The sequence below is a fragment of the Protopterus annectens genome, chromosome 5.part1 (assembly GCF_019279795.1).
Source record: "Protopterus annectens isolate FY-2018-M chromosome 5.part1, PAN1.0, whole genome shotgun sequence".
Classification (NCBI taxonomy): domain Eukaryota; kingdom Metazoa; phylum Chordata; order Ceratodontiformes; family Protopteridae; genus Protopterus; species Protopterus annectens.
Window position 1 is genome coordinate 444,353,399 of NC_056736.1, and position 15,815 is coordinate 444,369,213.

The window sequence follows — 15,815 nt, forward strand, 5'->3', positions numbered from 1 at the left end:
GATAGGAGAAGCATAGAGAAGTGTAGATATTAGGTGAGAGTGGGCAATAGTTGAATCTGGCAGGTGAAGTAAGGAAAGGTCTAATTCTGTAGAGGGGACCCATTTTTTTTGTTGACTGTTTTTACTGTATTGTTTATTTGTGTATCAAAACTGAGGTGGTTGTCAATAGTAACGCCTAAGAGTTTGGTAGTTACGTCAGGTGTTATGAGTGTGCCATTATTAGATGTAAGTGTGAAATCTATTTGTATGGACTTGTGGGTAGGAGTGAAAAGTAGGAGCTTAGTTATTTTTGGGTTCAGGAGGAGGCATCGTTGCAGAAACCATGTTTCTAATTTGCTAAATAATCTTTGTGTTTTTAATTGTAGTTTAGATGAGGAATTGGTTGAGCATATTATTGTCGAGTCATCTGCATATTGTATACAGGTAGCCTGAGGGATTGCTAATTGTAAATCATTGATGAAAATTGAGAAAAGGAGAGGGCCTAAAATAGAGCCCTGAGGTACACCTATTGTAACAGGCAGATGGGAAGATAGGTGATTCTCCCAGAGCACTGCTTGCTGCCTATTGTAGAGGTAGGAACTGAACCATTTTATAGCTTGAGTGTCAAGAGAAAGAGATTTGAGAATATTTAGGAGCAATTGGTGATTAAAAATATCAAAAGCTTTTGAAAGATCAATAAATAGAGCAGAGGCAAGAATATTGCTATTTTTATTTTTGTTGATGGTGTTAGAGAAGGACAGGAGGGCAGCTGTAGTACTGTGGAATGGCCTAAAGCCATGTTGGTACTCAGCAAGCAGGTTGTTTTTAGTTAGATGGGAGAGAAGTTGATTATGCATGCATTTTTCCATAATTTTTCCTAAGGGGAAAGTAGGGCTATTGGTTCGATAGAGTGTTCATTAGAGCTCCCACCTTTGTGAAGGGGGATAATGTGAGAGATTTTCGATTACTGGTATTGTTCCCTCACTAATGGTTCTGTTGATAAGGATGGCTATAGGACAGGCTATTGCTTTAGCTGCTTCTGCAGGTATTCTGCAGGTAGTTGGTCAGCTGATGGAGTGAAAGGTTTTAGTTTAAGTAAGAGTTTGCAAATTTAGTGTGTTGGGATGGGTTGCATTTGAAATGTAGGGGGAGAGCTAGTATAGGCGGTAGGAAGGGTAGAGCTATCAGGAGATAGTTGGTTTGCTTGAGATTGAATGGCTTCTGTAAAGAAAGTGTTAAAGGCATTTGCAGCTTGCTTTGGGTTTTCCTGTGTACTACCTAGTGGGGTTGGTGTTGTGGATTGACCTGGGTGAAGCAATCTATTGATGCTTGCCCAGAACTTTTGTGGATTATTCTGGTGTTTTTGTTGCATTTCTGTATAAAAATGTTTTTTGTCAGAGATTAAAGCTTTTTTGTGACATTTCTGAGCTGTCTAAATGTCAGATGATCTGAGTCATTTTTTGGTGGTTCTCCATGTGTTCCAGGCTTTGTTTCTGTGGAGAGCCAAGGGGCTGGCTTAGACCTAATTCTTAGAGTTCATTTTGGAGCATGCTGGTCAAGGATGGTTAAGAATTTAGTGTTAAAGTATTCAATGGCCTCTTCAAGTGGGAGGCTTTTTAAGGGGGACCAATTGCATGCACCTAGTTCATTTTGGAATAGTTCAGGGTTAAAGTGTTTAATTGACCTTATTGTTTTATATGTGGCTTTATGGGTAAAATGGTTTTTTTGCCTGATTAAGTAAGTTAATAAGTGGTCGCTAATATTATCTGGGAGAAGTCCTACCTTATAATTAAGGTGTTGTTTATTTATAAGAATCCAATCTAAGATACTTTCCTTTTTACTTGGTTTGTAAATTCTAGTTGGGAAGGAAATTAGTTGAGAGAAACCCTGGAGGTTGATGAGAGAAGTAGAAACTTCATTACTGATGCACTTCCAGTCAATATTGAAATCTCCTAGTATTACTGTTTCTTGTGGGAAGTGTGGTGATAGGGAGCTGATGATATCCTTGAGTATACTGATATTATTACCAGGGGGTAAGTAGATACATATGATGTAAATGGATTTAGTAGAGTTTAGCTGAAGTTTGGAAACTAGGATTTCAGCATTGCTCCCAGGGGGTGGTTTATACTCTAGGGAGGTAACTTGTAGGCTGTTTTTAAAGAGGATAGCTACTCCCCCACCCTTCTTATTTCTGTGGTCTAACCTTATTATATTATATCCTGGTGGGGTAATTTCAATGTTCTGAGTATAGGGTTTTAGCCATGTCTCTGAAAGGCAAAGTATGTCAAAGGATTGCTCATCCAGTAGAGCATGGTGGTGAGTATGTTTGTTGTTAATACTACGTATATTGAGATGTGCAATATATAATGAGTTTGTGAGTTTGGAATTTGCAGGAGAGATAGGGGGACAGGTGTTAGGGTGATTAGTTATAACTGTAATGGCTGGGTCAGGATTTGGGTGGATGTCGCCATCTAGTAATGAATTTTTTTTTGTCTAAACCAAGGATTATAAAAATTGCAGATAAGGTATAAAGCTTTCCTAGTTTGTGGACTATTGTACTTGATGTGGGACAGTCTGTGGTATTTTGCTGGTAGGTAGCTAGGAACAGAGATTATGTTTATGTGAGTGAAGTTGGTGTTTAGTATTAGTGTGGTTTGTTTGAGAGTGTAGTGATGTTTAAGGTGTAGAGAGTGTTCAAAGGATGTTAAGATGTAGGTAGTGGCTAAAGAAGATAGAAGAGTAGTGATAAGTAACAGCTTGAATTGAGCAGTGGTAGTAGATGAAGGCATGATAAAATAATTTAGTAGATATTTAAAGGTGTAAGTAAGGCAGTAATGCACAGTAAGTATGTATCAAAGGTGATGGTACTTGAAGTGGAGGGGAAGGTTTATGGGAAATAAATAGAGGGGTGTGGTTTAATAGGCAGGAGGAGGGAGAACTATTGATTGGCTGTGGTAGGATGAAGGGTGTGGTGTATTAGTATAAGTTTATGACCCTGACCCCCAGGGGGATTTGGGGGCAGGGGAGGGGAGCAGAGTGAGCCCGCAGGGCGAACGGAGCGGGAAGAGCCAAATTTAAGAGTGGGGATAGGAACAATCAGAAAATGCAGGGAATATGCATAGCGTGGAGAAAGCACATAGAGAGTAGAAGAAACAACAGAAAATGCAGAGAGCAGTTGAAGTGAGTAGGGAAGCAGGAGATATATTGAAAAATCAGCACGAGTGAGAGTAGGAAAGATGTTGTACCAAAGGAGAGAGTAAATACTAGGTCAAGGCTGCCATCTAGCAGCCAGCAGCAGTATAAAGTCTCTAAGCAACAACAAGCAAGATGCACGGTAGCTAAAATGGAGATAAAAAGAAAAAATAGTGCCTGCACAAATAGAGAAAAAAACTAAAGGAGAGCCAGTAATACAGGGAGAAGGCTGAAATGGGCCAGAAAGTAGAGTCAGACTTTGGGAAGGATTGGATGCTGCGACACTAGATACAGAGCAAAGCCTCACCACCTAGTAGGGCTATGTAAAAGGCTTCTGCACTAGCAGTTTATCAGTATTCTACACATAATTTCAGTAGCCCTTTAGTCTGTAAAAATAGGGTGATTCAGGGAGAGGATCGCTCTGGTCCTTTACTTGTATCTAGTCACCGGTGTTCTTTCACAACCAGCAGGGTGATTCCAGAGTTCAGTTATGGGCTGAAGTTAAGGAAGCTAAAGCAGAAGCTATAGAAAGGAGAGAGTTGTAACACAAAGGAAGGACAGAAACCAAGAACTAACTGTAATTTAAAGCAGCAGAACAGCTTATAACATCTCCATGCAGGCACAAAACAGTAAAATGAGATAAATTATCAGCTTACAACAACAACAAGCAAGATACAGTGTAGGTAAAATGGAGCTACATCAATAAAAAGAAAAATAGTGCCTTCACAAATACTTAAGATACTCTAAACATGCTACGCTATGAGGACTAAATGCTGCAATAGTCAATATTGTTGAGCTAGACCATTGAGTCTGTTTACATGGTAAATATTAACAGAAGCACTACGGTAAGGGGTAACTAAAGAAGGTTATAACACGCGCACTAACTTAGGGGATGGCGGGTGAAATGCAGACGCTAAGGCTTTCATAAACCATATAGTCTAATCACAGACTAAATCTAGGTACTACCACTTGAGTGCAGTAGCTTTCTAAAAAAGAGAAACTACAAGGAAAGACACTAGATTTTGATAATCTAACTGGGATGGGAAAAAAAAGATAAAAACAGTTAGGGAGCTCTAGCTATCCAGGTTGCGTCTAAACATATATATATATATATATATATATATATATATATATATATATATATATATATATATATATATATATGTGTATGTATATATACACATACCCACACACACACACATATATATATCTATGTACATACATCTAAAATTCATTCCAGTATACTGACAACTCCTTCACTTTATGTATGTATCTGTATACATGTGTATGTGTGCATGCGTTTGCATGTATGTGCCTTAGTGCATCCATGTGTGTGTGTGTGTGTGTGTGTGTGTGTGTGTGTGTGTGTGTGTCTGTGTGTCTGTGTGTCTGTGAGTGTGCGTGTGTGTGTATGCGTGTGTGTGTGTGTGTGTGTGTGTGTGTGTGTGCGTGTGCGTGTGTGTGTGTGTGTGTGTGTGTGTGTGTGTGTGTGTGTGTGTGTGTGTGTGTGTGTGTGTGTGTGTGTGTGTGTGTATAGCTAGATAGATATAGAAATTGCTATTTATTCAGAGTAATTAACAACTACGGGGTGTCTATATTTATCTCTGACATCTTTTTATATTAAATTCCTCATGATTCCAACTTTGAGATTTTTGAATTCATTGTCACCCTTGACAAAACCAGCAACCATATTCTCTCAAATTATAGGTACCCTTCAATGTCTCTTGCTAATCATGATGTTTACTTGAATTACTTGGAAACATATCTATTATACCTACCCTTTCTTCAAGTGGGATATCTACACCAGCAGTAATAACTGGGTATAGTGGTACCTAGATTTTATCATTGAGAACTTCCTATACCAGATTGTACAGCTTACCACTAGGAGTGCAAACTTTCTTGATTTTATCTTCACCAATATTTTCCATGACTGCACCCCACCATGTATCATACCTTCTATTAGCATGACTGATCATCAGACCATTATATACCCCAGAACCACAACCACTCCCTCAACGTGCCCTAATCTTTTTAAGGAAGAAATATTCCATTGACAACCTTCTACCAGTTTTGGATAACCTAGATACATTCCTTTGCTCTCCTCTTGCAGATTTTGACCAATTTGCTGCATTCATCTCTGAATTCTACTCTTATTTAAACAGCTGCATTAAAGCAATTGTTGAAAAGACCACAAGCCTGCAGACCCTTACATCATCTGGGACAAGACTGTGGATCACCAAACAGGCCATGGCCTGCTTCTCCTCTTGGGCTTGGTGCTTACATTTTGGTTCTGCTGAGAGAAGAAGCAAAGTAGTATTGTATCCCAACAGAGTGAAGCTGTGCTGAGACCAACATTAGTAGTAGCCAGGCAGTAGCCATTCATGCGACTCCCCTTTTTTCATCATTCTTATAGGTTCATAGGTTGGTACTAGGCTATCGGCCCTAGGGCCTATGCAAGCCTAGCCATAACAATTCCTTGGATATTTCTTCCTACAATATTTACTTCTCTGGGCCCTTGTCTAGCAGGGCGACTGACATGATCCCGGGGTGAATTTCTTATCTCCCATCCAATCATCAAAGTTCCTTTTGAAGAGGCCAATGAGGAGCTCTGCTTGACATGTATGGGCAGTCTATTCCAGAGTATGGGGAGTCTCTGGGTCAGGAACCTATCCCTCCAGCATGTTTTGTTCATTGTGATGACAAGGTTTAGATCTCCGGAGCGTGTGGCTCTGAGGGATTGGGATTTCTTAGGTGGAGCATGTCCAACAGCTCAGGGTTTGACATGGCCCTGTATGTTAAGCAGAGATCGCATCTGAGTAGACGATATGCCACAAAGTATAGCTGGAGTTTTTTTTTTAGACGGTCAGCATATGGCATCTGGTTTAGGCCTGTGATACGTTTAGTGAAGTATTTCTGTGGCCTTTCCAGCTGTTGCAGATGTCTTGTGAGGTACATACCAAATGGGGCATTATACTCTATAATGGGTCTAATGAGGGATGAATACAGTGACAAGCTTATTCTTCATTTTTCAGTAAGTACTGCTTGATTTCCTACTAACTTCAGAATATCTACCTAAATACTTCATCCTTAAATTTTCAGGGTCTACATATTAGTTTCCCCTCAAGTGTTTGGCAGTGATCTGAATAGATTTGACACCTTGAGTGACATTTTTCTTGTAAAAGCAATATATAAGGAAACAGCTCCAGTACTTAGTAATAATGACCATCCCTCCTGGCATGTCTGAAGGTCAGTTCCCTGTGCTTTCTCCTATTAACCTGGTGAATTTGGGCATACTGAGGCAGTGTAGCAACTGCCTCATGAACACAGACAAATCTCTCTTCTTACCTCCCAACACTCAGACTTGTGAGGGATGCACTTATATATCCAAATTGGAAGCCATGCACTCTCAAGCCAAGACCGGAATAGCTGGTCAAGAGGAGAAGGTCAACACCTGCACCACACCACATGCAACACATAGCTCTCCAGAACACCAAACATCACAGCTCTCACATAAAAACACAAACCACAAACCCACCCACTGAAGGCTCTCAATAGAAATCTACCCAAACAGCAGAGACCTCAAAGGCAGAAATGCACTTGACCACCACAACACAGCACAAACAATAAGACACATAGCTCACCTACACAGTGTGCCCCTCAACCTAAGCCCCTAAAGCAAAACAGCTTGCCCAATACACTAATCATAGGTGACTCGATAAGCACACTGATGTCCCACTCACTAGGCTGAATAAGGAGAAGGTAACAGTCAGCTGTTGATCAGGTGCCTGAATCCAACACATAACACACACACTCAGGTCACTCCACAACAAGTACAAATATGACTCTGTCACTGTCCATGCGGGTGCAAATGACCTGAGACAAACCTCCCTGGATTACATGAAAAGAGACATAGATGAGCTCTTGGATTATGTGGCCCAGTCTGGTATGACCATAGCCCTGAGCAGCATCCTACCATCACCCAGAATGATACCGCAGTATAAGCAGAAAATGACTGACTTCAACAATTGGCTAAGTTTCTGGTGTCATTCTAAGGAGATTCAGTATCTGTCTGCTTGGGATGACATGATTGAAAGACCTTGATGCTTTGCTAGAGATGGCCTGCATCTGTCACCACTGGGTTTCAGGATACTGGCTAAGGCTCTTGCCACCCATATAGTGCCTTGTTTAGGTGATGTTCCAAAGACCAAATTACCACCATAACAGCTATAAATTAATGCAATATAAGGGTCATGCTGCTCAGTTGCAAGAAGTCTAACTCTCAAAATGCACTTGCACGAAGCACTCCTCAAAATGGAGAACATTGACATTTGTGCTATAATGGAGACCTGGTTTAAAGCAGCAGAAAGCACCCCTGTGCTACCAGGCTATAACTCATTACATTCCTTTTGGCCCAAGAACATAAACCGAAGCTCCAAAGGTGGTGGTGTCTCCATTTTCATAAAGGATGTGCACACCTCCAGACTAGTAGCCCAGCATAACGCATCTGAGATACTTCAGGTACAACTATCATTGGGTAAGACAGCAATTCAGGTCATAGCCTGCTATAGGTCCCCAACCATTTCCAAAGACTCTCACTCCATGTTTCTAAGCACCCTAGAAACTATTAGGGTCCAACCCAACATTCTTATACTAGGTGACTTCAACTACTCCTCCATCAACTGGGAAAACTACTTATGCACCAATACACTGGCCCAACACTTCCTGGAATTAATCAATTCCAGTACCCTGGACCAGCTCATTCTTACCCCCACTAGAGGAAGCAACATCCTTGACCTGGTTATTACAAACATGGGCAACTGTTGCTCTAAACCAGTAGTCAATTCCTCCCTGGTTAGACACAACCACAAACTAATCACCATGGAAATCCACATCTCACCCACACCCCCCGCAAAGGTAACCACCATGAAAAACTTCTCCAAAGCTGACTTGGGGCTCCTAAAAACAAAGGTGGCTAACTTCACAGCACCCATGTCAATGGAAAATAGATGCATGACTGCCGAATCATACACCAATGCACTGTACGAACACATACATAAATGCATGGAACTAGCCATACCCAATAGACCCAAGACTCTCTCCTCCAAAAAAGGAAGCCAATCTGGTGGTCCCCTGCCATTAATAAGCTCTACAACAGAAGGAAGAAACTGTTGCAGAAAAAGGTGAAGTCCCAAGACTGGAAAATCTCCCTTATTAGCCTCAACAAAAAGTTGAGATCCCTCATCAAAACCTCTAAAGCCAGCTATGAAGGCAGAATTGAAGCAGACACTAAAACAACCACAAAGCCTTCTATAGTTATATCATGAATCTCCACAGCAATACCCGGGTTTGCTCTGAGTTACTGTACAATGGTACCTCCTATACTGAGCCAACAGATATTGCCAACATACTGGCCGACAGATTCGGTGCCAACTTTACCCCTCCCACCCCTTAAAGGACCAATAACAATACTGGAGGAATGCCAGACACCCAGCATTACTGCAGCACAGGTTAAAGCTGCATTGTCCAAGGCCAAGAATGCAGCTTCCATGGGACCTGACAATATCCCTGGATGTGTTCTACATGAACTATGAAGTGAACTAGCACCACATCTGTGTGCTCTGTTCAATCACAGCCTCACCTCAGGCTTTGTCCCTACTGAATGGCGCACTGCTACAGTCATCCCTCTCCTTAAAGGAGGAGAGACTACAGACCCTGGGAATTATCGCCCCATTAGCCTAACGAGTCTGATATGTAAGGTTATGAAGTGCATCATCATGGACCTAATTAACAAGGATATAGAAAATCTCCAAACTCTAGATCCCATGTGATTTTGTTTTTTGAAAGGTAGATCATGCCTGCTCAACCTGGTTGACTTCTTTGAGTCAGTCACCAGAGCTGTGGATGAGGACAAGGCAGTTCATACAACCTACCTCGATCTGGCTAAGGCCTTTGATGCCATTCCCCACTCAGGAATTATTGATAAACTCACCAAACTAGGCATTAACCCCTATATCACTAGGTGGGTTGCAAACTGGCTCACAGATAGAACCCATAGTGTAAAAGTAATGGACTCCAAGTCAGTCTGCTGAGCAGTCACAAGTGGAATCCCACAGGGATCGGTCCTGGGTCCTCTCCTGTTTGGCATCTACTTCTCAGAAGTCCAGGCCAACAGGGAGGGACTCTGACTGACCAACTTCGCAGATGACTGCAAGCTGGGAGCTATTATTACCTCCCCAAGTGATGTAGACATTCTACAGAAAGGCCTCATTGAGACCAATGACTGGTGTTGAAGCCAATGCCTTAAGCTTAATGCCAAAAAATGCGTCATCATCCCCTTTGGGAAAAAGTCAGTTCCCACTAATTACCACATTTGTGGGAGCCCACTAAAAACTGAAGGCATTATAAGAGACCTGGGGACACAGGTTGACAGCAACCTCTCCTTCGACCACCACATTGCCACTGTGGTCAGAAAATCCTTCTCTGTGGCACATCTCATTACCAAGGGTTATGCATCCAGGAAGAAAGAGGTCATCAGCTCTCTTTTCTCCCTCATTAGGCCAATCATCGAGTATAGTGCCCCATTTGGCATGTACCTCACTAGACACATGCAACAGCTAGAAATGCCACAAAAGTACCTCACGAAGAGGATCCTAGGCCTTAAATACATGTCCTACATGGACAGACTCAAAAACTACAGCTATTCTCTGCCTCATATTGTCTATTAAGAGGCGATCTCTGCTTGACTTACAAAGCTATGTCTGACCCATTTCTGTTAGGAATGCTACATCTAAAGTAGTCACAATCTCTCCACACCACATGTTCCAGAGACCTCAACCTCATTACCACAATCAACAGAACATGCTGGAGGTACAGGTTCATAACCTAAGCAGAGCACCTCAATATCCCTCTTCAAGAGAAATCTTGATGAGTGGAAGGGAAATAGAATGTTCACCCCGGGGATCAATCACTCCACTGGCTTTACTTGATAGATGCACTGGGAACTAACATTGGGCAGCACGATGCCAGGGCACTTCCATGGGCTAGGTTTGTAAAGGCTCCAGGGCCATCAGCCTAGTACATACCTATGAACCTATGAACGAATACAATGTTACATTTAGGAATAAAACCTTATGGTGGAATTACCTGGTAAATAAGCTATATAACAAAAGGTGATGTCTAGTGGCCTTATATAAAATATTTTTTATCATTTCCCCCTTTTGCCTTTCAGAGTGTTGATGGAGAAGTACAGGGAAGTCAGAAGGAGTTGCATTGTGTCTTTGTGGAGTTAGAGAAAGCATATGACAGGGTACCTAGTGAGGAGTTGTGGTACTGTATGTGGAAGTTGGGAGTGTCAGAGAAGTATGTAAGAGTGGTACAGGATATGTACGAGGGTAGTGTGACAGCGGTGAGGTCTGCGATGGGAGTGACAGATGTGTTTAAGGTGGAGGTGGGATTACATCAAGGATCAGCTCTGAGCCCTTTCTTATTTGCAATGGTGATGGACAGGTTGACAGACAAGATCAGACAGGAGTCCCCGTGGACTATGATGTTTGCAGATGACACTGTGATCTGTAGTGAGAGTAGGGAACATGTGGAGAAGACCCTGGAGAGGTGGAGATATGCTCTAGAGAGAAGAGGAATGAAGGTCAGCAGGACTAAGACAGAATATATGTGTGTGAATGAGAGGGAGGACAGAGGAATGGTGAGGATGCAGGGAGTAGAGGTGGTGAAGGTGGATGAGTTTAAGTACTTGGGATCAACAGTTCAGAGTAATGGTGAGTGTGGAAGAGAGGTGAAGAAGAGAGTACAGGCAGGATGGAGTGGGTGGAGATGAGTGTCAGGAGTGATTTGTGACAGACGAGTACCAGTAAGAGTGAAAGGGAAGGTCTACAAGAGGGTAGTGAGACCAGCTATGTTATATGGGTTGGAGACAGTGGCATTGACAAAAGGCAGGAGTCAGAGCTTGACGTGGCAGAGTTGAAGATGTTAAGATTTGCACTGGGTGTGACGAGGATGGACAGGATTAGGAATAAGTATATTAGAGGGTCAGCCCAGATTGGAAGGTTTGGAGACAAAGCCAGAAAGGCAAGATTACGTTGGTTTGGACATGTGCTGAGGAGGGATGCAGAGTATATTGGGAAAAATATGCTAAGGATGAAGCTGCCAGGCAACAGGAAAAGAGGAAGGCCTAAGATAAGGTTTATGGATGTGGTGAGAGAGGACATGCAGGTGGTTGGTGTGACAGAGCAAGATGCAGAGGACAGGAGGAAATGGAAACAGTTGATCTACTGTAGCGACCTCTAATGGGAGCAGCCAAAAGAAGAAGAAGAAGAAGAAGATTTTCTCATTTTGCCTGGTTCCCAATGGGAGTCGATGTGCATTATGGTTCAGCTCTGACCTCAGTGCAGTTCATACTGGTGATGGACTACATTAGCAAACAGGTCAGATGGGAGAGATTAACAAAGTTATTGTATGTAGATGATGTGGCATTACAGGCAGACTCTGAACAAGAACTTCAGGGAAGGACTGGAGAAAGAAGTGCAAAATGGAAGGCACATGGCACATGGAATGAAACTGAGTACATATGAGACAGTTGTCATACCAGCAAATGAGGGAATCAGAAGAAGCTGAGAAACAAGATAGATGGGAGAATAGTGGAACAGGTTAACAGCTTCAAGTACCTGTGGGGGTGGATTGACAAGAAGGGAAGCCTGAATGAGGAGGTTAAAGCTACACTTAGAGGGGCTACAGACAAATGGAACAGAGTGTCAGGGGTAGAGTATGACAGAAGAATGCCCAAAAAGCTGAAACGTAAGGTGTACAAAACAGTGGGGGAATCAGTACTACTGTATTTTACAGAAACCTGGGCAGTAAAGGCAGAGCAGTTGAGGAATATAGAGGGGATGGAGATGAAGTGCCTGAGATATTCAGAGCAGAAGCTCAAGTAGCCCCAATTACAGAGAAGGTCAAGGATAACTGATTACTGTAGTTTGGGCACATGTATGAAAGCAGAAGACAATCTGGTGAAGAAGATTTGTGACAGATTGGATGATGGCAAGAGGAAATGAGAGCATCCAATAAAGAGATGGATGGAGAAGACCTGTGACACTCAGGCATGACTGTCGATGAAAGCAGGAGAGTGGCATTGCAGTGAGAGAGATTGTGACAGTTAAAGCAGCACCGCGACCCCATGTAGCAAATGGGAAAAAGGGGGTTGATGATGATAAAATATTTTTCAATCACTTCATTTTTTAAATCCCTGTCTCTGTCTATAAATTGGCTAAAATTTCTCTAAATATTAAATTATTGCCATATAAGGTGTACCTATTCTTAACCAATGTTTTCACATTATGTCTAATTTGGTATAATTCATTCCCTCCAATGAAGCTCTGGAAGTTTGCACTATAACCTCTAATTTGCAGAGCCTAAACTTTTTGATAAAATCAAGTTATATCCTTAAAGGTTTGTGTCTCTGGAACCATAGGGGTTACTAAACAAATATAAATGTCAAATTCTTCAGAACAACCTATTTTTATAGTGGTAGCATTTTTTACATTTTAGGTCTTAAACTGGATGTTATAAGTCACAGTAGATACAGTAACTATAAAATGTATATTATACCATGACCCCCCATTAATATTCCAAAACGTGCACGCTGATTGTCCAGCGTGCACGTTGTAAATCGACTTATACTAATGGAAAAAGGTCCAGTCACCTGGACTTTTTCCATTAGTATAAGTCTTTTTTAAAACACTGTCTCGCTATGTTAAAGGAGTTTAACATAGCGACACAGGTTTAAAAAAAGCAACAGAGATCTCCGTTGCTTTTTTTAAAGCTGTCTCGCTATGTTAAACTTCTTTAACATAGCGACACAGTGTGTAAAAAGCAACGGAGATCTTGCTTTCTCCGTTGCTCTTTTTTTTTAAACCTGCCTCGCTATGTTAAATGGGTTTAACATAGCGAGACAGCTTTAAAATATGCAACGGAGATCTCCGTTGCTTATTTTAAAGCTATCTTGCTATGTTAAACCCATTTAACATAGCAAAACAGTTTGTAAAAAGCAACGGAGATCTTGCTTTCTCCATTGCTTTTTTCAAAACTGTCTCGCTATGTTAAATGGGTTTAACATAGCGAGACAGCTTTAAAATAAGCAACGGAGATTCTCTGTTGCTTTTTTTAAAGCTGTCTCACTATGTTAAACCCATTTAACATAGTAAAACAGTAAAAAGCAATGGAGATCTTGCTTTCTCCATTGCTTTTGCCCACAGCTCTGATGTACTGCATAGGCATACACATGCGCATTACATCAGAACTGCCGAGGAATACCAGACAGCTGCGGAAGGGCAGCAAGGAGGCATTATACAATGCCATTATTTAAGAAAAGTAATTATTTTTTTTCTTAAATAATGTCATTGTAATAATAACCACTTCTGGGTGTGGGTAATGCTGGATTTACCCACGGTTGGCTTTGTTTGGTCATGGGTAAATCCAGCATTACCCACACCCAGGCGTGGGTTATTGCTATAATATTTTGTAAACAACTTATAATATCTCAGCAACTGCTTAAGTTATATACATATTGTCAGCAGCAGTTTGTTTATCCAGCTGAGAACTTTCAGATCTGGCTATTCAGTTCTATCTGTGCTACTTATTTTATTTATTTATTTATTTTTACCTTGATTATTGTATTATTTAAAGAAACAAAATTTATCACAATCTGAATAAAAATTATACAAACAACAATTGATATGTCTATACGGATTCACTTCATAATCTCGAAATACTGAAACATCGAATTTCAGTATCTCAAAACTATGAAACTGAATCCACAAAACACCGAAACTACAAAATCCTGAGCCCAAAACCATGAAATTCAAAACACCGAACAAACCGCATACACTACACCATACATACACCACAACACCCGCATCACAACATAAACAAACAAAATCTACACACATACACAACTCATACACACATAAGAAGGGGGGTAAACCCCCCTTCACCCCCACACCCCCCTACTTATATACACTAACTCCAAGATCGCACAAACAGGAAACAAAAGCAAACTCACACATGCACATTCTCCAGTCCTCACACACACATCAAACATATCAGCACACTCAAACACACTCTAACCCCCACTCAAATCCTTACAAAACACTCACTTACCTGACAAAATACCTAGATCCACACATGGCACTGTGCACCATAAACACACAATCCTGGATATCACTTAGCGTAAGGCCATAACCGCGAATTTGAGATATTCAAATTTGCAATTATGAACTTTCGCTATTTTAAACATTTGGGTTTATAGTCTCGAGATACTGAAATTCAACATTTTCAGTATTTAAAAATTATAAATGGCTCCCGTCTATACCTACACTAGAAAGAGGTCAAATATCAATGCAATTGTGTTTGTCATTGTATAAGCTTTAAGATGAAATATTTCAGTACTTTCTATGTAGCACTGTTCTGGAATTATTAATGCAAATATGAACAGCAATATTTGACACTTAGAGGCTTCAGTAGGATGTTACTGTAGAAATACCTTGAAGTGTCACTATGGTGTAATAACATAATTATTTAAACTGTAGATGTTTTGTATTATTTTGAATCATTATAAAATTATTGTTCTTAAAATGTTTTTGTAATTCTGTGGAGCTTTCCTCCTTGGACCTCCTCTGAAAATGGGCACCCACCCAGTTGGGCTTTCTCAGTAATCATACGTCAATAAATAAGTAAGGCTACATATACATATGTATTAAAAATTGCAATTCAACCAAAGACAGCCACAACATTTTTTTCAGGTATATTAGAAATCTCAGCACTAATGCCAAAGCTTTAGTGGCCACTGAAGCATGGCTTCATAACTCACAACTCATGCTTAATGCAGAAATGACCAAACTACTACTTTTCCCCAAGTCCCTCTCTCATGAAAAAACTAAATTTATAGTCTTCTCTCTTGATAATGCAACCTTTGAAATCACTTTTCATAGTAAACTGATAGCTGTGATAGTAGATGATAATCTTACATTTGGCCTACATATACAAAATTGCATAAGAAAAACTCATAAAAAGCCAGGGATGCTTTATGGATCCGAATATGCTCTCACTGCTACAACTAGAACTACACTTGCCACTACTTCTCTCTTCCCCAATCATCTTTATGGTGTTCCCATTCTTATTAACCTCCAAGCTTTACTAAATTGAAACTTGAACAGTGCTATAACAAAGTTACTAAATTTGCAGCACATACCCCTTTCAGAACCCACCACTGTATAGCACTGAAAAACCTAAATTGATTAGAACTACCACATCAATGAACATATAGACAACTTCTCACCACCTATAAAATTATCCAGCATTAAAAAACATTCAACACAACTGTGTACCCAGTTGGTCATTGTGATCCAGTGACCAAAAACTCCTGTCTATCTATAAACCTAGCAAATCTGCTGGGCACTGTCTATACTTGTACAAGTTTGCTAAGTCCTAGAACTCCTTGCCTGTATCCATCAAGTCTATACCCATCCTCCAATCTTTCAAAACCACTCTGAAAGACTTCCTAGCTAAAATCTGGCTCTGTTCTTGCTCAAAATCAGGATAAAGTATATCCCTAAATGTGAACAAGTACCTTT